Source organism: Adiantum capillus-veneris, chromosome 15 (assembly GCF_014529385.1).
Source record: "Adiantum capillus-veneris isolate H3 chromosome 15, ASM1452938v2, whole genome shotgun sequence".
NCBI lineage: Eukaryota > Viridiplantae > Streptophyta > Polypodiopsida > Polypodiales > Pteridaceae > Adiantum > Adiantum capillus-veneris.
The window spans coordinates 25,609,976-25,633,022 of NC_140945.1; positions in this window are offsets into that span (position 1 = coordinate 25,609,976).

Genomic DNA, 23,047 nt, shown 5'->3' on the forward strand with positions numbered 1-23,047 from the left:
CATGCCACGATGCTGAACAATAGTAGTAGTTGCTTCCTCTAGCACTATTTGTAAAGTCGGCTTGCTTCCTATCTTGTCCTTGTAGATCTTTGCCACATAGACAAGATCTTTGAAGAGAGGATGGCCACTAAAACTTGTTTCACATTTGCAAAACGTCCTTTAGCTAATTGGGGTGCTTGGAGGTGAAAGACAGAATGATCCCCAAGTGTAGGACATAAGGATATGTAGTATCATCCAGGTGTATAGATAAGGGCTTGGCACCTGAACGAGGAGGCACATCCTCTTCTGTCCTATGACATTTCGAAGAGCCTTCGATCTTATCCTTGCTCTTAATAGTCCTGAATGTAGTTGTGCCAAAAGTTTCATTTGATCTTTGATTCCAGGTTTGGCTTTGATTTCTAGATGAGTTATGTTTACATGTGAAGCAAAATAAACAAATATCACAAAAATAGCTCATGCATTTCAGATTCGATGTTAGAAGTAATGGCCCAAAAAGTGCCATTATATGTACATGGTTTGTTGGATGCTTCGTTTGATGCCAAAGTGGTTTGCCATTCATGCACGTTGTAAAGGATTAGGGGGTAGGCCTCTACAACACCTCAAACCAACACCAAGAAGAGAGCATGAATAAAATATCTCTTTCAAGATAATATGGGCTGATATTCTCCAAAAGAATTTGATAGCCTCACTCGCACTCTGCCTTGACTAGCCTCCTTCCCTCTACACCGCTACAACTCCCACTATACTTGGATGCACTAAAGGAAGCAATGGAACCAAAAAAAGCAAAGGAAAAAATTAAATAAAAACAATGGAAATCTCTGCACTTTTCCTCATAAAATCAAGAGCTTTACTTATTTTCAAACGCCCTTCCATTTGCTAGTAGAGATTCCATAGGGGCTCCCATATATACACATAGCTTGACCAAAACCCATCCAAGTCAAGACCAATTTGAAAACCCAAAAAGTTCAGAAAAACAACTCACAAAAAGTGATGGAAAACTTGGGGAAAACCTTTCCCTTTTGCATATGTACAAGCAAGGAATTCAGCGCATAGTCTACCCTCGACTAGCTACACCCCAGGGAACCGCTCACAACATGGCTGCCAAACCTGAAACCAAGATCAAGAGTGGTCAATATGCAGAGATAAATACCCACTTTTACCAGCCCATTGAGGATACACACACTCTCATCTCACCACACCAGGCTCTCGCAAGGCAAGAGGGGCACCTCTACACCAAAACCGCCACCCTTCATCGCAGGCTGCTGCAGCAACACATAGTTTCTTCTTCACATATGAATATCCCTCCTCACTCACAAACCCAGGTTGATAAAAACACAATTTTTTGTCATATTTTAAAGCATTAAATCACTCCTTGAAATCTTGACACCTCTATGTACAAAAAAAGCAAAACTATGTACCCCACACAACTGGCCCGCAGGCGTAGAGACAGCTGGCACACATAGCCTTTGTACACTTTGTACAAGCATGATTTATTTACATCTAAGGCCCCAAAAAGCATTAAAAAAAATCTCTCAAAGGCTTTGGGGTGACCCATACCATTCGGCCAAAACATGTCACAACGTGATAGCTTGTATTTATCGTAGTTGCATTGGTTGCCCGTAGTAAGCATCAAGTTTTGGCCTATGCAGCAATCTCATGTATGAGATCCCCCATTTTTGTATGTGAAGTATAACATGGAACTTTTCTCATGCTTTTGTGATGATACATTTGTGCATTGGATGTAATCTTTATGCGCATCGATCGTGCCACTTTGTTGTGAGACCAAGGGATGTCCCGCATGCCATTGACAACTGAACCACACTCTCTTATAAAGCCCCTCATCCATGCATGCATGAAACATGGCACAGCCTTGCCCTAGGGCCTTTTATTCACGTGGCTACCTGCTCAAATGTTGTTCATCTCGTAGGACCCATGTCTTGACATTACTCCCCCCTTGGAGAGGTGTTTTTGTCCTCAAAAACAAAAGTGGGACATTTCTTGTTAAGAACACTAATGTTTTCTCCATTGGCTTCTTTTTAAGAACACTAATGTTTTCCCTAGTGACTAGGTTTAGTCCTTTCATGCTTATGTATGATTTTCAACTAGGTCACTATAACTTGTCACCTAGGTTGAAAATCATACATAACATAAAAGGACTAAACCTAGTAAAAACATGCTTTGAACTATTATAAGCAGACCCCAAAAGAGGTAGTAATCTTCCCAATTGGATTGTTTTGTGCTAACATATGCTCTAGCATACCTTATAGCACCTGATTAATCTTTCTAATTGGATTGTTTCATGCTAACATACACTCTTAGCATATTGTATAGTACCTAATTAACATTTTTAGTTTGCCCATCCATCTTTGTATGATCTACAGTACTAATATCGAGTTGTGTTCTCGCACCATTTAAATGCAAGCCTAAAAAATGTTTGTTAAAGTTGGGATCACGATCACTCAGAATATTGTTGGGAAATCCATGTAACCTATACAGATTGTCAGAAAACAACTTTGCTAACTTTGAAGATTTGATGATGGTTTTGGTTAGATTAAAATTACAGAGTTTAGTCAACCTATCTATAATCACCAATATCAAGTCATGACCTCGCACCATGGTTGGTAGAACCACAAAAATCCACGGAGATATTGCACTTTTTGTGACTGAAAAGAGTCATAAGCTGTGGATAAATGGTTTGGCTAGAGACAAAGATTTATTGACTGTAGAACCTTTGAGCTTTTTCCACAACATCTAGGATTTTTTGGGGTTTTGACCTCATACATTTGGTCTACAGGCTCTTGACAATATGGCCATCAAGTTGAAAACCTAGTTTGGCTGGTGATTACACTTTGTATGAATAGGATTTCAACTCTTATGATCTTGCTAGGTGGTTGGCATATTTCCTATGATGTTACAAGGATATTGAACCACCTATACCAAGATTTTGACACTTCATGCAAGAATCATGCTAATTTCAGTCTCTTGTGTAGGTGAAAATTCAAAGTATGATAAAAATAGACATTTACTGCATGTGAATCTTCTTGAGGAGGGGTTTCTTGTTGTCTTGAACACTTTAGCAACCATCAAAACTAGCAACCATCAAAACTCTGCCTGCTGCCATCAAATTACACTAGAAGAAAAACATGTTTTCTTCCTACCTTGCACAAAGAAGCAATAATAAAATAATATGTGTGTGTGTGTGTGTGTGAGTGAGAGAGAGAGAGAGAGAGAGAGAGAGAGAGAGAGAGAGAGAGAGAGAGAGAGAGAGAGAGAGAGAGAGAGAGAGAGAGAGAGAGAGAGAGAGGTGGACCAAGCATGAGAGGGGGGTATACTCTCCCACACACACACACACATTATCTTATTGTGTGGAGCGCAAAGTGCAAGAGCTCCATCTCCTTCTCCAAGCTTGTTGAGAAGTGGAGAGCCTACACCAGCACTCTTGGCTATGGAATGCAAATCCAACCAAGAGCCATGCTTCAATGCTTAAGCTTGCCATGTGCTTCATCTTCATTATTGTGCTATTATGCTATGCTAAGCAAGAAGAGTGATGATAAGTGAGGAACTATTTCTTTCTCCTATGGATGATTCTTCTTCCTCTTTTCTACCCTGATTCCCCACTAGTTCTATCCACCTTCGAAGGTGTTTGAGGCCTTGGGACCGAGGCTTGAGATAGTTAATGCTTTTCGCAAAGTTTATGTTAAGCTCATGATGCATGAAGCTTTCCATCTTCATAGCATCACCAAGGTCAAAAGGAACACAAAGATTGTATTGTAAAAAGTCTCTCTTGATGGGAGAATCTAAATACCTTTTGGAGGGGGGATCAGCACCAAGTAAATCCGGTCCTCAACTATTTTCATGTTCTCTAATAATCTCTCTCTTGCAAAAGTATTGATCATGCCAAGTTAATTAAGTACTATGTTCATGTTTCTACCATCAATTAAGTTCACCCTCTATGTTCTCAAAGTAATCTCACAAAAATGCTGACTCTAATTCTCTTAATTCCACTATTCTCAAAGTTCATAGGCTATTTCCATTACATTGGTATCAGAGCATGTGGTTTCTCTTTTCTTAATTAAGAAGAGAGGTCCTTAAGTAGAATATTAATGATTGATTTTGTTAATTATATTAGGGTAAGTGGGACTGGGATCTATTATTGGTTTTGTTGAGCCCACTATGTGGGATATGGTGCACACCTTGGGAGCTTTGGTCTTAATAATGGAGTCTTTTTAGACTTGCCTGCAGTTTTACCATTATTGAGCCATAAGATGTTCTAAAGGAGCTATCCCTTGACAATTCTGCTATGTTAGACCCACCCCACTACTCTCTATAATTAACCAATTTGAACTGTGGGTGTAGATACGTAAGTGCTTATTTTCAAAGGCTAAGAGGAGTAGCAACTAAGGTTTTGAGTTGCCAAAGAATACACTAAGTAAACACATAAGTATATTTTGCATGGTTGACAATAACCAAGAGAGTAGAATGACCTTGATAACTTTGATTTTGCACATGAAGGTGCTAATGATGATGCCCCCATGTTTATCAATTATCTTGTTACTAGGTTGCATCTGTTGGGGTAAAGCCCCATGTGGCCGGTTAGGCCAGGTGCCCACGCACTATACTTATTCATTATGTACATAATAGAATAAGGGGGCTCACATGTAGAGAGTGAGTTTTAGCCCCTGTAAACACAAGGTCTCCTTTTCTCCTCTCTTCTCTATTGCTGCACACACTCACACGCGCTCTCGGTCACGGACTTCAATTGGTATCAAAGCTCAGGGATTGGGAGCACCATTGGAGCTTCGCAGGGAAGCAGATGAAAAATCAAAGAAAACTATAGTACGTTTTTTCAGACTGGTTTTTTGTCCTCTTAAAATTTGCAGAAGAAAGTTATCTCAAAATGTTTACCGATTTTGAGATACGTCACTCAGACTGGCTGCACGTCTAGGTTACACAACTACAAATTTTTACAGATCTGTTTTGACCTATAAAAAGAACACATTTCAGGACCATTTTTGTTGTAGTCAACTGTTTTTGCGTGGTCTACAACTTTGCAGAAGGAAGTTTCTGCAAATTCTGAGCGGTTTGGGAGATATGGGCTGACCGACTGCAGGGTATTCAAAAATTTGAAGACTATGTATGTCTATTGTGGTGATTTGCTACATTCGGAGAGCTCGGATTGAGCTTTGTCATTCTCTTGTTTTGCACATTGATGTTTTTCTCTTAGTGAAGAGAGTGTGGTTGAGATTTTCAACAAATTTATGCGCACATATTGAGAGAACTTTGTGGATATATGCATTCTTGTGGACTCTCAGGTTCAAGAGTGGCTTCATCACAGGTTATGTGCATTGACTTATGCGATTGAGCAGATTTCAAAAGGTGTGGTGTACAGATTTATAGAGAGTTTTGCAAGCATTTCTGGCATGATTGTGAGATGAAATTTCAGCTGATTTGGATGCTCATTTCGTACACATTTGGTACATGCTTGATGCTCGTTTATATTGCCATGTGGATGCACATGACGTGCACTTTTCAACGGATGATATTCTTCACCTTGCAATGGCATATGTGGGATGATTTTTAGCTATTTTGAGCATCAATCTATGCCATAATTTGGTTGGTTTGCATCCAAGTTTATGCTAGCATATGCCTCCCTTGTAGAGTGCCGTTGATGCACTTTGTGTTTTGGATTACAGAATTGTTTTCCAAGTTTACGGAGTTGAGACTTTGGGGCGGCTCCTGTATGATTGAGTGTGAATTTTGCACATGATTTGCTCATGGTTTTCAACATGTTTATGGCATGTATGGTTATTATGGTTAGATAGCCAAACACTGTCAAAACTCTGCTGGATTTTTCTTGCAGCGAGTTTATTTGTTTATGCGCATGGTTTGCAATCGTGTTTTGATTGCATTTGGCACTCAGTGGTTGCTTTGCCATAGTGTTTTGGCATCACATTGTGAGAGTGTTTACTCACCGGATTATGTCATTGACATACATGTGGTAATCTCTTCTAGAGGGAGATTTTTGTTATAGTTTTATCAATTACCACATAGTGGTCTTGGATTAGAGCGGGTTTTTTGGCATCATTTGAGCAATTTTGATCATTTTGTTTCGTTACATTGATCGCCATATTTGTTGACACTTCTCCTAGATAGTTGATGCCAGCTTATGTTGTATTTTGATAGTACTTGGTGTATGAGTTAGCTAGGCTTTGGCTATTGTCAGTTAATCGATTTGTGCTTGGTCTTGTCACAGATTATCACCATGGATTTGGCATGTACATCATTGTCAAGGTTTGTGCTTTTTCATACAAAGTTTGATGGTTCAAACTTTAAGCATTGGAAAGCAGGTATGCATGATGCATTGACTCAGTTGGGCCAAGTGTTGCCACTACAGGGCATGGATGCTAGCGAGAGTCTAGGACTGACGATGAGTGGGAGGACTTGGATGAGCTTGAAGGTTTGATGATCATGTTACATCTTGGCGAGTCTGTCTATTGCATTGGTTTGGATGCATGTACAACTAGCGAGTTATGGCAAATATTGTGCAATGCTTTTGGCACAAATGAAAGAGAGAGATGCATACAGTCAGAGCACGATGTTGCAAACATAGAGATGTTGTGTGTTGGCATTGTGGTCATATAAGGCATGTACGTAGGCATTGTTTTTTGCAGATGAGATAGCACAAGAGACACCACAGGAGGGATGCTATCACTTTCAATGATGTGCGAGTAGATATAGCGTATGTGGCTATGCATGATGGAGATGTTGCTTTTGCTTCCATGTTTACTCTTGACTTTATTATGTCGGTTTTTGACAACACATTACCTTCGCATTGGATACTAGATGTGAGTGCTAGATTTCATGTCACGCCGAGTTGTGAGTGGTTTAGCACATATGCTAGTGGTATGCTTGGACATGTGTGTCTATCTGATGGTTCAATACATGATATATTTGGTGCAAGAGATGTCAAACTATTGTTGCTGAGTGGTGCATCATACGAGTTACGAGATGTACGCCATGTGCCAGGTTTGACACAAAGCTTTATCTCTATGAGTCAGTTACGAGACAGCGGATCCCAGGTAGTGCTGGATGAGCACAGTTTCTGATTGCATCATATACAACTAGTCATAGCAAGAGTTGCTAGTGTTGGCACATTTCGTGCGATGCAAGTACGTCACGTACAAGACGGCACAATCTTCGTATATATGCAGCCATGCAGAGAGAGGAGGCATGTCTCCTTTGCGGATAGGTTGCATGATGCTCTAGTTTGTGAGCATGTTGAGCCAATTGTACAGACAGTTGTGTAGCAGGGCATGTCATTCATGGATACAATGATGGATATGGATGGATTGAGTGCTAAGGATTCAGCCGTGATTCAGTCCTTTATGGATATTCTTAGGCCAGAGGCTAATGAGTAAAGTAAGGGATTGCTCTTACCACACAAGGTTTAGGACAGATACATGCTCTTGGTGCGCATGTGACATGCATTGAACACAAGAATGGATCCTAGGGATCGGAGTTCGAGTGTTAGGGTGATTTCTATGTGTGGAGTTCTAAGCCGGATTTGACTGAGATGGTCAGATTGACAAATATTTCTAGGATTGCATCAGCATTCGAGAGTCTCATGTACGAGATACTCATCTCAAGACCCGAGATTGCGTTTGCAGTAGGTGCATTTGTAGTGTGAGCAATTAGTTATGCAATGAGTGATGTTGGCCTTGAGTATAGGGGCACTTTGCAGCATATGGTGAGATACCTATAGGATGTATGCGGCTTTGGCGAGGAGTATGGTGTCGTCGCTCTATATTTTCTCTACGATCAAAGCTAGATGCACATAGATTCAGTGAGCCAGTGGGCGTTGGCTGAGGTCATACTTGTCATGGCCTTGTAAAGGTTTTGTATGGTTTTCTTTTCTCTCTCATGGCCACATTGGCCTTACGTGGGAGGTTGTTGTGGTAAAACCCCATGTGGCCGGTTAGGCTAGGTGCCCGCCCACTATACTTATTCATTATGTACATAATAGAATAAGGGGGATCACATGTAGAGAGTGATTTCTAGCCCCTGCAAACACAAGGTCTCCTCTCCTCCTCTCTTCTCCATTTTTGCACACACTCACACACGCTCTCGCTCGCACACTTCAACATCAAGCTATGGGCAACCCTACTTTGCAAGCCAAAGTTACTCAACAAATGCGTGCTTATGGGATTTCCCTTCCTCTCCAAGAGGAGAGAGAGCTTAGGAGGCCTCTTGATGAGACCCCCAAAAGAAGACTCTCTCCCATGCGAGAGGAGGAATCCAAAGAACAAGAAAGCAATGAATCCCTAAGTTCCTCTGAAGATGTGGCTCCACGAAGATGGCGGTCTAGACGATCGCCAACTCCTCCCATGAGGAAACGGTCAACACACAGTCCTTCTCCTTGTCACTCCAAAAGGGAAGAGAGGAAACAAAGGAAGAAAAGATCAAGAAAGAGGGCACCCTCTTCTTGTTCTTCTTCACCTTCCTCCTCTACCAACGAAAGCTATGGCTATTCTCCTAGAGAATACAAGAGGGAAGGACATCGCAAATCATACCCTGCACGGCGAAGATCACAAAGGCTCAAGAAGTTCAAAGAGGGAGGAAAGAGTATCTCTTTCCTCACCCATTATGGCACCTTTGGTGCCACCGAAAAAGTATTGGCCTTCATCTAACAATTTGATGCGGCCTATGGAGACGAGGGATTCACGGAGTCCTCCAAGCTATGCCATGTAGCTATGCACTTCCAAAAATTGGCTCGTTAATGGTGGGCTAGCTTTCGTGGCCATGGTGAAGCCCCAAAGACATGGAAAACTCTACAAGTTTCTATCATGAAGCAGTTCCTTGAAAGCGATGCAAAGGACAAAGTACTTGCTGACTGGCGCAGTTTAAAGATTCTCTCACATGTGTCTATTCACAAATATGTGAACAAGTTTTGGGATTTACATCTCAAGGCTACTGTCTTCCAAAAGATAGACTTCACGAGCAAAAGAACCAATTTTGTGTGGGATTACCTGAAGAACTGCCGAGCATGTCAACTCCCAATGGCTTGGTTCTATCACCAAAGTAATCCATCACACGTACCACTACAAGAGGTTGTGTGCACTTGTGATGCTGTTAGCGAAAGAAATACCATGGGTTTTTATACTCCTCGACGTCGCTAAGACCGTCGCTAACAGCGTCGATACAGTAACGTCGCTATGGACGCCGCTATAATGGTCGCTATATGCATCTCTATAGTCGTCGCTATATAGAGATTCCTATAGCGACGATCATAGTGACGTTTATAGGCCACCTATAGCGACGTTTATAGCGACGCTGCAGAGCCTTATATAGAGACGGTCATAGCAACGCCCGAGAGAAAAGTTTTTTGGTGGTAGGGCATTCAATGCCCTACCACCCATCAACCATATTGAATGTTTCAATAATTGAGTAAACCTAAATGAATCCAAGATAAGCCCAGATTCACCTTTGAAAGAAAGTGCAAGCTTAGATATAGACCCAAAGTAGTCGCCCACATTCATTAACTCCATCATCCATAGTATTGTTTCCAGAATAAAGATACAAAACTGACAAAAGTAAATTGATTAAAGTAAATCAATGACAATTGTACACATCATAGGCAAAATCACTTGATTGTTAAACTTTGCAAATGTAATAGTTACAACACCATTGTCATTATTGAAAAAATATACATGGTTTCCAAAAAGACGTATAAACTTCATCTCATGATACATATGCTATGACAAAAGGAAACTAATGCTATCTAGCTACGGCTAGATTGACGTCGTCTAATCAAACGTCTCATTGCATCCAAGCAACGTATCTGTCGGATTCTGCAAAAAGAAAAACAATAAGGCAGCTTTTTGTAAGTATAACATATAATTTATAAAACAATACAACAAATAGAAAAGAGTAAACCCTAATACTAACCATGCAGCCATGAGAACTCAGAATGTCCATCAGGGCATTTAAGCCCTTCCTGCCTGCGTACTCGCGCTCGTATGGTGTGGGGTCATGTCCTATCATCGATCACTATCAAAACATACAAAGAATCCATTATATTAGTATTTAAAAACCCCTAAAACCTAAACTAAAACTATCAAACCTAAAGATAAATGCAAAAACACTTACAAAATCAGCCTCAAATGATGCCCACCCGCCGCTCCCCAAGTGGTGCGAGCTCCCTACCTCCACTCGTGCTCTGGCTACCTTCTTTTGTTGCTTCCACTTGTCCGGATTCTTGCGTGCTACTTTCTTTGCATTCTTCCAATCTTCTTTGGCGAACCAATCTGGTATGTTCCACCCATGTTTAATTGCTTTTTGCACTTCGGAACGCTTGTGCTTGTAGTATCCGCGCATTCAAACCTTCATCAGCTCTTCATTGAAGCGGTCGTCCCATGGTGAAACGAGAAACTCTTCATGCAACATGCTGATGAATCTGTCATTTAAATCACTTGGTACTTCACTCCAGGTGTTTAGTATGTAGTGTCTAAACACCTGAGCGCAAAGACCGCACATGCGCGAGATCACTGTCTTGCCTTTATCATCCAAGATGATGCCGCTGCTGAAGTCAACGGAGTAAGGCAAGCCCTCTCGCCGGTGACGCGTGAACCTGGGTGTCCCGGTAGGGGTCTCTAGCGGCGTGTCCATAGGGGTACGGACATCATGTGTCTCCACTAGCGTCTGGGCCCCGAAGCGAGGAGTGTCGACTGGAGTGACTCCTGGAGGAGTAGCCACTGGTGTGTAGTCGCTAGGAACGGCCATCAACCGTGCAAAACCTGGTGTAGATAGCGATGCCGTGGCTGGTGTGGGGGCGGGCAAAGAAGGGGAGGGTAAAGAGCCTCGTCGAACACGAGGCGGTGTCGAGACATCCACGGCGGCATCCCCACAACAACCGCCGCCGCCACCACTAGAGCGCCGATGCCTAGACGAGTGTGAAAATCCTCTTGTCGACACCGAAGCTTCGGAGCGTGCTTAATGCTCCAAAACACAGGGAGACGCTAAAGGAGTAGGAACGTGTGATGGTGCTCCAGAGCGATGACGCTCCACGTACCACTATCTCTGCTCTGGTGACAAAGAAGAAAGAAACATCTCATCATCCATACCTGCATTAAACACACGAACATTTTAACTTAATATTGAATGAATGGAGAAGAAAACATGGACAAGTAGAGAGAGAGAGAGAGACAGAGAGAGAGAGAGAGAGAGAGAGAGAGAGGACCCATAAAGGGGGAGGGATTCCTGTGTAGGGAGATTTCGTTGAATTTTTGTGAATTTGTAAAATCACTGCGCTCCGAGTGCGATGGAGACTGAAGCTGCATTGCGAAGGTCTCCTCATAGAAGTTGCTTGTCCCACCACTAAATCTAATTGATCGTGTGAAAGAGACGCTGAGAAGCAGTAGTAGTGCTTCTTAGTGTCTCTTTCACCAGATCAACTAGATCTAGGGGTGTAACGAGCAACATCTATATTGAGTAGACATCCTTCACGATTTCAGCTTTAGTCCTTATCCCACTCGGAGCGTAGTGCTCATCGTCCCTGCTTGTCATAACATACCTAGAGCATACGTACCGGGAGTGGACGCAAAAACCTTTGAACATGCACACAACCTCCACAGCGTTTACTTTGGTGAATGGTATGGAGTCTATGTTGATCTCCTTTTGTGAGATCCATTGCACCAACTTCGCAAGTTTGTAGATTGTGTTACGGACGTCAAGAGACAAACATCCCTCAATGGCCACCGGTAAAATAAACTGCAAAACACGTGCAGCAATGATATTAAAGTCCACACATGAATTTGTTACACAATTCCCACTATGATATATTCCACTATGAACATACCTGACACATTTTATGCCAATCGTGTGACTACAAATCGATAACAAGCTTCCCTTCTTTAGTAAAACACGTTCGGAGTGAGTACATTACGCCAGTGGGGGTACGCAAAGATCGAATGGTCTCTTTTACTTTGCGTTATTGGGCTCCTATGAAAATCCATGGCGCTTTAGGGAGTTTTATCGATCCATCGGATGGTGTCTGCGATCAATATTGCTCCATACAATCCACATTCCTAAGGTCAACTCTGGATCCTAGAGTATCTTTCTTGCTGGTCAGATGGTCCCATAGCAGATTACCCACATTCTTGAATATGTGCATTGGATCAAGCAAGTGATTGATCATGAGTCACGGCCAATATGGTAACTCGTACCATAGAGAGAGTCTCTTCATCCCTGGGAAAAAAATGTCATCACACATCTCCTTCTGCTCTAACCATGCTTGTGCAGACATCCTCGGTGGCTCTCTTTCCAAAAAGTCTTCGCGTAACACATGATTCTCTAGAAGATACGCTTGATGACCTTCATAGATTTGCTTCTTCAATGAGGGTGCCGACATGCATTCAGTTTAGGTCCATATGTGACACATGCTCTATATCCGCTTGTTTGAAGCCTTGCATGTATACAGATGATAATAGATAAGCTTGAGAAAAACCAAGATTTACAGTGTTTGAGTTGAAGTGTAAATCACTTGAGCATTCTGTTAGTCCGGGATAGTCATGCATGGTCCACATTAGAATGCCTCTGATCAAAGCATTCCATCGACCTGTGTGTCGGCTCATATCCACCACTTCTATGCCAATCCAAAATTGTTGTAGCTCTTCCAATAGTGGACGAAGATACACATCTATATTCTTCACTTTATACCGCCCGGAACAATCAAGCTTAGCCATAGGTGCCCCTTCTTCGTAGGCAACCACGGGAAAATGTTGTAGTTGACGATGACAACGGGCCATACACTGTAAGATGTTGATCTTTGACCAAATGAATTTACGCCATCCATAGCCAAGCCTAGGTGCAAATTTCGAGCTTCCCTGGAAAAATCCGACCATGTTTCATCTATATGTTTCCAGGCTGCGCAATCTGCAGGAATCCGTAGCACACCATCCGAAGATTTATTCTCCTCATGCCATGATGCTAGGGTGGCCATGGACTCACATTCAAAGAAATGCTTGATGCGAGGAAGCAGAGGAAAATGTCCCAAAACCTTTTGTGGAATTTTTGTTCCGTGGAAATTTACTCGATATCTCTCGGAATCACATTTCGGACACTTCTCCATGTCTATGTATTCCCCTTTGAAAAGAATGCAGTCGTTAGGACAAGCATGGATTGAATTGTAATCCATCCACAAGTTTCGCAAGATCTTTCTTGCTTCCTCTCTGGAATCTGGCATCCCATTATTAGCTGGCAGTATGTGCTCTTTGATAATCTACACAACACAAAAAATACAATATAATTATGTAAAAATCTATTAGATCATTATACATCTAGAGTTTTTTATTAAAGTAAACACATTGTAATAGATCACCTAAAAAGCGTAGACACACGTGCTCCATCATACAATGGCGCATCGGCTTCACTTTTCATATCATCATAGATAAGCCTTTCTGAATCCATGATCGTCTCGATCATTTCATAGATCTCGGGCTCAAACATTTCCTCGTTGGGAATGTGGTCTGCATGATCATCCCTCGAGCTGTCAGAGGCTACACCTTGTGGCCTCACATATGCTGCTTGATCAAAGCGCCTGCGAACACATCTATTGGGTTGCAAGATTGCTGTCTATTGGCCAGCGTCAGAGTCCGACGAGTTATAATTGGCAGCAACTTGATCTATAATAGATGGATCGAACTCGCCAAATTCGCGAACGTGCTGCAAAGAAACGTGTCTTGTCCGTCGCCCAGCATGGTTGCATTGATTACAAGGACATAAGATCCTCGTTGAGAGATAGGTGTTCGGTTGGACGGCCCCACATCCTCGTCACTACTCATAATGAGGTTAAAAACCTTATAACCTGGACAACAAACCTTCTATTGGAATTCTTCGTCTTCTCTCTCTCTCTCTCTCTCTCTCTCTTTGTGCACACTGTAAACTACCTCACATTCTCTACTCATATCCAATCCCCGCACACCTCGTTCTAGAGGTGCACAACGATCAAAACCACCGGGTTATAATCTCGTCTTTATTGGTCAATGCCTATATTTGTGGGTACAAGAAATCTACACACCGACGTCTACATGATAGTGCATGTAGTGGAAAAAACCCCTTTGCTTCTTCTCTAGCTGTAGCATTTCACAGCATCTTAACATCTTTTCTTAGTAGATCTTTGTTTGAGGGATTACTTAACACATTACATGTTGGCCTCCAATCTGAGTATCATGCCATTGAAAGCTGTCCAGCTTAAGGTCGCATCCATAGAGAGGAAGAGAGGGATCACCGTTCGTCTAACTCTAATTTTTTTACCGTAATCTCGAAGGTAGACTCTAATATAAAAACTCAATCCAAAATCTAATCTTAAATCTAACATAATTGAACATGTGGTGATTCGCTCCATTGAAGGGTAAAAGACATACCAATGGGGCTACTAGCTGCATAGATGTGAATGGGCCTCACTTCATAACACGATTTTAAATTTCAAATTTGTCGTTTGCTCTCTCTCTCTCTCTCTCTCTCTCTCTCTCTCTCTGTGTGTGTGTGTGTGTGTGTGTGTGTGTGTGTGTGTGTGTGTGTGTAGCACATCAGTCGAACATGCAGGTGGAATTGCTAGTCCGCATGGTCCATCGAACATAAATCTAGATCTAATTAATGTTAAACTCAAAATAAAACTAAATTTAATTGAATCTAATGTAAATCTAAATCTAACGTAAATAACTCAAAATAAACCTAAATCTAATTCAATCTAACCTAAATAAACCTAAATCTAATCTAGCGTAAATCTAAATGTAAACTAATCTTAAACGCAACATAAACATAAATCTAAATGTAAATGAACCTAATCTAATTTAAATTTTAACGTAATCTCTTTCTCTCTTTGTTTTCTCCCCTTATATCTCTCTTTCATCTTCTCTCCCCCTCTCTCTCTCTTTGGTTTTTTATTCTCTCTCTCTTTCTCTTTGTTCAACATGTCTTGAGTTCAACTCCTCGTCGGCTAGATCTTTAAGGTCTCTTGGGATAGTTTCCTACGATGTTAAAACTTTCTTCTTCTTGGGTTTGTGTGTGTGTGTCAATAAAAAGAGAAAATTGGTTATGCCATTTTCCTCTTGAATAGAAGGTCTTGAGTTCAAATCCTCGTCGGCTAGATCTTTAAGGTCTCTTGGGATAGTTTCCTACGACGTTAAAACTCCTTTCTCCTCGGGTGTGTGTGTGTGCCAATAAAAAGAGGAAAATGGTATAACCTTTCTATCACCCAAGTGTGGTAGATTGGTCATGCCATTTCCCTCTTGAATAACAGGTCTTGAGTTCAACTCCTCGTCAGCTAGATCTTTAAGGTCTCTTGGGATAGTTTCCTACGACGTTAAAACTCTCTTCTTCTTCTTCTTCTCTCTCTCTCTCTCTCTCTCTCTCTCTCTCTCTCTTCCTCTCTCAATGTGTGTGTGTGTGTATGCATTCTTTGTTTATGCATGTGTGTGTGTGTGTGTGTGTGTGTGTTTTGTTTATGCATGTGCTCTCTCTCTCTCTCTCTCTCTCTCTCTCTCTTTCAAAAACACAATGTGTGCGTGTGTGAGAGAGAGAGAGAGAGAGGGAGAGAGAGAGAAAGAGGGGAAGGGAACATGAGAGAAAGGAGAGGGAAGGAGCATACCTGGCTCTCCTTCCTCTCCTTGTCTGTGTGTGTGTGTGTGTGTGTGGAGAAGAAAGAGAGACCCAGGAAGAGCGCGGGTTACCTTTGCTTGCTTGAGCGTCAAAAACGCAGATCTGAGATCTGAGTTTTCGGGTGCTCTCGATTTATTTTTTACCCCTGTCGGCGTCACTACTATGGGCATCGCTATGAGCATCGCTAAGTTACAAGTAAACTAGCGACGCCGTGGGTTTTCACTTTTGAGCGTCACACTGCGAGCGTTGCTAATGTGAAGTACCTCTTGTAGTATGCACCATGGTTGCTTCCCGCATCAATTTCCAACAAGGGGCTAGACGGAATGTCAAACCCATGAAAAAAAAAGACAAAAATGATGCAAAGGGAAAAATCAATTGTTCCCACGGCACTTCCTACAACAACAACAATAGGTCCGAGGAGAAGGGAGTTTACAAAGGTCAAAACAAACTCTCTTATCAAGATCTTGAAGCTTTTCGCAAGGACTATAAGTGTTTTAAGTGTGGGGAGCAAGGACATGGCTATCATTCTTATCCCAAGAAAAATGCTTGCAATGAGACTTCTAGGGCTTCCACCATCAAATCTCCAAAAGAGGACAACCACTTTCTGCAGCTTTGAAGCCCAGCTTACTACTATGCCTCCAACCGTGAATACATAGCCAATAGTGCTCCTTCGAGTATCTTTATCAACTGCCATATCTGCATCAGCATACCCTTGCAATAAAATATCAGTTCCTCCAAAATACAAAGCATTTGATGTTGTCCCTTTCAGATACCTTTCACAGATTGCAAGTGCTGTTTACCTAGGTTATCCATGAGCTTACTTACAACTCCCACTGCATGATCAATTTCTGGCCTTGTCCAGACCATAACATACATAAGAGAACCTACCGCTACAACATATGGAACTTTAGACATATAGGCTATCTCCTCTTGTGTCTTTGGACACATACCCTTGGTTAATATAAAGTGACCAACCAAAGGTGTAAAAATCGTTTTTGGATTTTGCATTGCAAACCTTTCTAGTACCTTCTTGATGTAATCCTCTTGAGATAGCTTTATTGTCTTCTTCGTCTTGTCCCTTGATATCTTCATACCAAGTATCCTCTTTGCAGCACCTAAATCTTTCATTGAAAAAGATTTAGATAACTGTTCTTTTAGGTCTTTGATGTCCTACATGTTAGCACTTGCAATCAACATGTCATCAACATGGCCTCGCACCCAAACACTTTGAGAAATGAATAGTTCATCGGTTTACCTGTCCACGCTTCCTCTGGATCTCATATATTGGCCGCATTGTGGACGAAAATTGGATTTTTCCATGTGAGGCCATGTTTCAAGGGTAGATTATGGCCAAATCAGACATCTTTTGCACCAAAGAACCGTATCAAGGGATGTTTCAGGACCGGAGGGATCTAAAGCAAGCTCTGTGCACCACGGGGCGCAAAATCCATGCTTGATCCATGTCAAACAAGGCTTTTTCATGTCGTGTCCTGCGCGCCGTAAGGCATGGAGCTTGGTCCAGACCCCTCCGGTTTCAAAACATCCCCCGCCACGGTTCTTTGGTGCAAAAGATGCCTGATTTGGCCATAATTTGTCCCCGGAACATGGCCTCGCATGGAAAACTCCAAATTTTTGCTCCAAAAATGAGGCATGTAACTTGATCATGGTGCAAAAAGAACCCCATACTTTTGCGGACCCAACAAGTCTTGAACGCAACACATTCTTTTGAATCTTTTTCCATGTGACCCCATATTCTCATATTAATAGACTTTTTACAAAGAGGGTACGCAAGGCCAAACCCTTAGTAATCATGCCAAATAAATTTTAAAACAGGAAGAAGAATACATTTTAAACCACAGAGGAATAGACTTAAGCCACAATATATCTGTGTTCTTAAGCAAAGGGAGTAGATGGAAGTTTAGAACCTCCTCTATCACCTCATCTCCATCTAGTTTTTAATTTATGTTGTCCGTCACATTAGAGTCATGTAGGAGCACACGCTTTATTGAGGCCTCTTCATGCTCACTTATATCTTTAACCTCCCTATCTCTCCTCATGCTTTTTCCTTTGTTTTGATCCCTCTCCGTGTCCTGAAGCAAAGGGAGTAGATGGAAGTCTAGAACCTCCTCTATCACCTCACCTTCATCTAGTTTTTAATTTATGTTGTCCGTCAGATTAGAGTCTACATCCACGGCAAAAATGGCTCTTTCTTTGTTAAAAAAGGAATGTCATAATACAAATCAACTGATCATGCCCGTTTTATCTTTCTGGAGGCCTTCATGAATACAAAGAATTTAAACTCCTGCATGCAGGTCTCAATACTACATCTGTATTGCAGACAGCTTAATATAATTAATTAGGAGCCCAGATCCAAATGACACATCATTATGTACACTCCTTTAATTTTATTTTATGCTTCGTCATATTGTAATTTGTGTTTCTAGTTTCTACAGCTTGCAGTTGACAATTAGATGAGCAAGCAAATTATGTCTTCTTTTGTGAAGTGCTAGATGTTATAATATAAGCTGCTTGCAGTGAGATCGATCTAACATTGTTAGACGTCGATCGCCTATCTCATGATATTCAGTTTTCGCAGTCGATCAGCCGTCGAGAAAACCCTCAAGCATGCTTGCGAACGCCATGTCCTCATCATCAACAATATCATCGATGCCTCCTGCAGGATGTTCAAGCTGATGAATGTTCGCTTCAGGTGCAGCAGCGCCTAGATCAGCTCCGATTGTCGTCGCGAGTATGGCATCCAGCTCTTGCATGTCGATTTCTCCAATATCTTCCTGCATAATATTCTGGAAGCTACTCCAGTCAATGTAAAGTTGTCCTCATTTAACCTCCCCTGCGCGCCGTATTAAGATCTGAGAGCTCAATATCGCCCATGGTGAATGTACTTAAGTTGTTTCTCATGATAGCATAAGAATTATGATGATGCAATAATCTCCTCTTCTTGCATTCTGGTGCGGCGGCCGATGCAGCCGATTTCGCAACCACGTTGGCCGACATGTCGACGACGTCAATGCCAGCTTTACGACGTACCGGGCCAGTATTGTACGATCTCGATTTGATCTGGGACTGTATGGCCCCCGAGGTTTGCCATTGCCATTCCAAGTGAACTCCTTGATGGGACAAGCTGTGTTATTGCAGCGATAGCACGGCTGGAGGGTGGTCGAGGTGGAGCAATTGTTGAAGTATCGAAATCGGGTGTCGGTGTTGAAGCAGCGGTTGCAGGGAATAGGGACGGTGAGCGCCTTGATGAATGTGAGGGCAGATGCCCTGCTCATCATCTCAACCGAGCCCGAATCGGGTCTAAGAACTTGATATAACAGCTCCATATCATGATGACCTGTCGACCCTGCTGTACAAGCTGACGCAGAGGCAGAGGCTCTACAAGCAGGCCGTGGTGCGGCCCCGCAATTAGGTACTATTGATGTCCATGCCGGCGCAGTCGAGGAGGGTGGGGAGCTGGCTACCATCGACATGAGAAACTGGCTGTAGAGGTCCACGGCCATCGATCGATGGAGTACTGTTCTTCGTCTTCTTCTTCGCGAGAGAGAATGATTAATTAGCGCCTAATTGACATGTTGTGCTTATATATTCTTCTTGCTGGCCAATAAGGACGTTGCTTTGCGTCCCAACCACTCAAAGAAATGAAATGTTGGAGAGAGAGAGAGAGAGAGAGAGAGAGAGAGAGAGAGAGATCTCCCTAGATCCAATGCTCGGTCAATGAGAGTACCGTGGGTGTGAGTTTGAACTGTGGGCGTTCCAATGGTGGCTTCTCTTCTCTTTGTCCAATTTCTGGTGTGAAGAGATCGATAATCTGTCTCTGGGATTGTCTCTCTCCATATCTCCTCAGTAAACTATCTTCGTGTCTGTGTAACTCAAGTATATACAGTCCAAGACATCTCTAGTGTTGATAGCTCATGACTCCGGAGAAGGGTCCAAAGCCTTCTCTGAATAGACAGTGCAAGTGACCCTGTATCTCGTAAATATACACTATCCGTTGACATATATAATGCAACTCTGTCTCTGGCTTTGTGTGGCATAGGTCGCATATCGTGGCTTCTGCTGCTAGTAGTCTCCTAAACTTGCCAGTCTCAATCTCTAGCTAATGCGATGATGTGCGCATCTCACCATTAGCACATCGTATCCAATTTCCTTTAAATGAGTGTCCATATAGTCCGCTCTGATCACTAATACCTTATTAGGCTACCCCCCAATAGAAAACCCCATTTCCTTTAATCTATCCACTTATAAGGAAAATTTGGACAAAAGTGGAAACACCAGCTGCATCGTCCTCAATAGGGGGAGGATCATGTCCGGTAGCCTATCGGGTATGTGTTAGGTTTAATGGCCATGTGGCTGACCGCCCATCACTAACTGCCACTAACCCTAAGTGTATAACTATACACTTGTGTGAGCCACTAACACTAAGTACACTGTGTATTGTGCCTTAGTGCATAAGATAAGAGAAGAAAGAAAGGGGGCATACAGTATGTTGGCTCTCCCCCTTCAACCTGTGTGTGGCTATGGTGGTGTGTGTGTGAGTGTGTGCGTGCGTATTCTTCTTCCGTTGTGCTCCCAGCTCCTCCCATCATCTGGTATTAGAGCGGTTTCATTCCCGAAATCGTTTCCACGCGCGCACACTTTCAAGAGTGCAAAGAGGATTCCGATTTCACCATCGGCAAGTTCAGCTTCCTAAGAGCGTTTCCACCAGGCGTCCTATGGTTTTACCCCCCTTTCGGAGCCATTTGAGCCATCAGAAACCCCATTTGAGCTACGGTTCAGAAGATGAAATTTTCAGTCCTCTTGTGGTAGTTTGTGCTGCAGTGCTTCCATAGCCAGTTACAGGTACCATTGTTGCAGTCTCTTCCATCTACGAGAGCCCATGGCTCATGCGGGAGTGTATAGCCTCTTTCGGAGTGGCCTCATACACACACATAGAGTGGGAGATTGACAGCATTGTTTTCTTCGACTACATGTACAGGTACATGCTACAGGTTTCAGTGCTTGCGATATTATGGTTCCAGTCGGAGCAGTTGTTTATGCGTACATGCATATGTTGACGCTTTTGATAGTGTTTGAGCTCTTTTGAGAGCGTATTGACTCTCCGCAGGGATGTTTAGTTGTAGGCACATGCTTTTGACGCCTGTTTGAGCGTCTTGACAGACTTGTACGTCTTTGTGGATACTGCCATTGTATGCTTTTGTGGAGCCATCTTTTGGCTAGTACGACAGTCCCGGCCATTTCTGAGACTTGTCTATACGTTTTTTGCTGCATAACCTACGTTGTTGAGGGTCGATAGCGTGAGGTTTTCATTGAGCTGGGGTATTCTCAAATGTGGAGATACCTTCGGTGATACAGGTAGCTGGAGCATCCCTTACGAGGCCTCCCCATAGGATATGTATAGAGTGGTATAGGTGCTTTTGACGTCGAGTTGGCGGTCTATGGTCAGTTTGACTGTTTATACGCCTCAGCTGGTCTCTATACAGTGTGCTTTTGAGAGGCATTGCTCTCTTCTATGCTTTGTGAGTGACATACTTGGTCTCTATACAGTGTGCTTTTGAGAGGCATTGCTCTCTTCTATGCTTTGTGAGTGACATACTTGGTCATTTTGTCTCGTATTTTGGTTGACATAGTCCCAAATACAAAGGAGACTCCGCCGAAATTTTCCCAGAATCTTTTGGTAGTTTTGTCACCATGTCTACTAGCAAAGACCGTGACATTTACGACATAAAGAAGTTTGATGGCACTAATTTTCAGCTTTGGAAGAATCATATGCAAGTTGTGCTTGTCCAAAAGAAACAGAAATTGCCTATTATTTATGCGACACGATCTGAAGCTATGAATTTGAATCAGTTTCAGTGGGAGGAGCTTGATGAGCTATCCAGATCTACTATTAGATTGCACCTTGCTGAGTCGGTGTACTTTTCAGTGCTAGAATGTGAATCTGCCTATGCTTTATGGCAAAAGTTAATATGCAACACTTATGAAAAGGATACGGCAAGTAATAAGGTTTTCATGATGCGAAAATTGTTTAACCTTCGCATGAAGGAGTCAGCCAGTGTTGCCAGTCATATTAATGACTTTGATTCTCTATTTGCCCAGATTCGTGCACAACGGATCAATATTGATGACGAGATGAAAGCAATCTTCTTACTTTGTTTGTTGCCACCCTCATGGGATATCTTTTGCACAGCTGTCAGTAACTCTTCTCCTAATGGTACACTAGTGTACAGTGATGTCACTAGTTCTCTTTTGTCAGAGGAAATGCGCCGTAAGGCTATGGATAGCTCGCATCATGGCGAAGCTCATTATGTGCAAAAGGATGGAAAACAACGTAAAGGTTGTTCTTGGAATCGTGAATCCAAGAAAGAGGGCAATAGAGATGCTTCAAAGGGTAAATCAAAGTTTCCTGGTCATCACAATGTTCAATGCCATTATTATGATAAGTTTGGTCACATAAAGAAGGATTGTTATGCTTGGAAGCGTGACAAAGGTAAAGGCAAAGGGAAAGACAATGATGATAAAGAGGAGAAACCAAAGAGTTCGGTTAAGATTGAAGAACTGAACATAGTGCAAGATGATTGTGATGCACAAGACATCAATATGTTGACCGAAAATAATGATGTATTTTATGATGCACAAGAAACTCTATCTTTGTAGAGCTCTATGCCAGCAGAGCTACTTGTTAGTGGTGAAGTGTCCCATACATGGATTCTTGATTCGGGCGCTTTGTTGCATGTCACATCTCATAGGCATTGGTTTACTACATATGAGGAAACCGTTGGCACTGTTACGCTAGGTGACAGCTACTCTTGTGACATTGTGGGCATAGGTGATATTGCTATGGTTATGGCAAATGGGGTGAGGTTTACCATACAAAATGTGCGTCATGTTACAGCTTTGACACGAAATTTGATTTCGGTTGGACGTCTTGAAGACTTGGGTTATAAAGTCACTTTTCATGAGCAATCTTGGCGTATTGCGAAAGGTCCTCTTATTTTAGCCCATGGTTCTAAAGTTGGTACACTTTATCCTCTTTATGTATCTGACAAGAACAATGTTCTTTCTGTAACCGAGCTGCCAACTGTTGCTTTGTGGCATAGCCGGTTAGGCCATATGTCAAAGAAGGGAGTGGAAACTCTTTCTCATTTGGGCTACTTACCATCTTTATCATTTTCTGATTTTCCCTTTTGTGAACACTGTCAATATGGTAAGCAAACACGAGCACATCGTACACAGTCTTTTGACAAAGAAAGAAAGCCCTTAGAGCTTGTGCATAGTGATTTATGTGGGCCTATTCCTTCTAAATCCCATGGTGGTGCGTCTTATTATGTTACGTTCATTGACGATGCAACACGACATGTTTGGGTTTATG